Below are 2,734 nucleotides of genomic sequence, written 5' to 3' on the forward strand. Positions count from 1 at the left end.
TGGCCCTGGGTCACGGCCAGGCACCCAGGGGCAGCCCCAGCTGCTCTGGGCACCCTGTGCCAGGGCCTGCCCACCCTCACAGCCAGGAATTCCCTCCCAAGATCCCATCCAGCCCTGCCCTCTGGCACTGGGAAGCCATTCCCTGTGTCCTGTCCCTCCATCCCTTGTAAAAAGTCTCTCTCCATCTTTCTTGGAGCCCCTTCAGGTCCTGAAAGGCCATGATAAGGTCACCCCAAAGCTTCTTGTTTGCAAGAGGTCAAGGGCTGAGCTACTCTGAGGATGTTTATAGGAAGCTCCTCCATCTGCTGGGGCTCACCTGTCTCCACATCGGATGGGTGGAAATGTCCCAAACACCACACCCTGGGCTGTTCCACCTGCACCAAACCAGCTGGGGAAGAGCCTCATATTCCCTGACTTCTTAACTGCCCATCCTCTACATGGGACACCCCATGGGAGACTCATCCAGAGCCAAAACACTTAACCCCCTGAAAGACCAGGCCCCCTTTTCCCAGAGAGCCCAGGAGCAGCCTTCCTCAGCTCCAAGCATTTATTCATCCCCCTTTTTTGTTTCCCTTCCTGTTGTGTTAACAGAGCATCTAATGTGACTAAATAGGACAACCTGCTCTCCCATCCCCATAAAAAATAAATTATGTGTGTTCCCTCGACTCCCTTCCCCCTCCTCCTGGTGCTTTTCCCACCAGGCAACTCTGGGACCGGGTCTCCCTTGGGCAGAGCTCATGGAGGGGCTGGGGAACCTCTCCCAGCCATGGTGGGAGCCATCAGCTGGAGCCAGGGAAGTGGTGGAGGCAGAGTTTGGGGGAGCCGGAGGAGGGTGGGGGGTGTGTGCATGTGGGGGTGGAATGTGTGTTCAGAAAGCAGCCAAGTGGCAGCTTACCCTGTGAAATATTAATCATCTCTGCTTCTGCAATTTCGGCAATGCGTTCAGGCCCACCACTGCTGAATATTTCATTAACACCACTCACTTCCCACTGCACTTCTCCCACTTTTCTCTCTCCCATGGACCCCTCTCCCATCGCTGCCCGCCAGACCTTGCCTGGCTGCCACCAGCACCAGCCACGGCCATGAGCTCCACCCTCCATCCCCGTCCTGGACATCTCAGCAGTGAGACCAGCCCAGCCCTGCTTCGGCCACAGTCCCCCAGTGGTGGGGAGAGAGCAGAGAAGCCATTCCGAGGAAGGAAGATCATCAACTCCACTGGGAGCAAAATATAAGTGCGCATCAACAAGTCCCGTGCTGAATAATCCATGAGGCAGGGCAGGGCAGAAATGCTGACTCTGGGCTGGGAGCTTTTTAAACCACAGAGTCTCTGTTTCTTCATCCCTGACTTGCTCAGCGGGAGCACTTTGGGAGTGCAATCAAACGTGCCAGGGTGAGCTTTGCTGGGGCTGAGCAATTTTCACCTCAGGCTCCCAACTGCAGCTTTCCCTGCCTGCTTCCAGCCAGGATGGAAGGAGCCACGTGGAGTGGGGGGTGTTGGGTGGCTGGAAGCAGCGGGGGCAGGAGCTGGGGCTGGAGAAGGACCATGAAGGACAGGAGGATCTGCCAGGAGACCAAAGCAAGGCGAGGTCTTGGTGCTCCAGTCCGCACCTGGGCGGGTTTAACCCTCTGCTCTCCCCAGATGTTGTTAACACCCACCGTGAATCTCCACCTCTCTCATCCCAAGCCCTTTTCCATCCACCCTCTCCTTCTGTTCCACTCTTCCTCTCGCCTCCATTCCCAGCCTTACTCTTTCTCCTGTCCATCCAAACTTACACCAAGTGAAGGACTGAGGAAGCTCGGGCTGACCTATGAGTCCTGCACTTCTGAGCACTCAGATCCAGGATTAAATGTTTGTGTGATCCCAATGGATTGTGAGGAGGTGCAGGAAACAAACCAGGCTGCCCCGGGATCACATTCTCTCTCCTCATGGTGCATCTGACTCACTGGTGGAGATTTCTTGTGCTGATGGGGAGACCTGGAGAGCTGTGGGCTCACAACCTCTTGTTCCAAGAGGAGATGGACATGGAGGGAAAGAATCCTACGGGAAAGCTGGAGAGAGACTTTGCAAGAGCATGGAGTGACAGGAGCAGGAAGAGCTGGAAGAGGGCAGGGTTAGCTGGGAGCTCAGCTCCGTGTTGGGAGTCCTGACATGGCCACGGGGTCTCTCCAGCCTGGAGAACGACACGCAGGCTCCTCTTCCCACACACAAAGTGCAGATCCCAGGCAGGCCTCAGTGCCCTTAGCTGGGAACGAGCAATTGGGATTTTGATCAGCAACAGAGGGAACGCCTCCAGCCAAGGGCCCGCTTGGAGCAAGGCAGGCTTTGCTCTGCAAGTCTCACCGGAGGACCAAGACGTTCCTTTTGTGCAGTATATGAAATAAAACGTGCACTGGAGAAGCCACTGGAAAATATTGAATGAGATAACTTGGTCTGATTAATGTAGCGTGCTTCCTTCCCCCTTTTTATTAAAAATTCACAAGGCTTCCCAGCCCTTCTCTCAATTAAGCAACTTGTTTGTCAGGATTATTTGTTACGCATTTTCATAAACATTTGATGAATTATATGCAAACATCTCACTAATGTATTAACAAAGCTGAGGTTTTAATTACACAACACCCAAGGAAAGTGGGCTTAAGGCTCCTCCAGTGGAGTTAATTGTGCTTTGTGCTGTGTCTGGGCATTGCAGGGGGAATTTTCCTCTGGGGGAAATCCCATTACAGCGGCAACGTCCCG

Source organism: Corvus brachyrhynchos, unplaced genomic scaffold (genome assembly GCF_000691975.1).
Source record: "Corvus brachyrhynchos isolate BGI_N302 unplaced genomic scaffold, ASM69197v1 scaffold351, whole genome shotgun sequence".
Lineage (NCBI taxonomy): Eukaryota > Metazoa > Chordata > Aves > Passeriformes > Corvidae > Corvus > Corvus brachyrhynchos.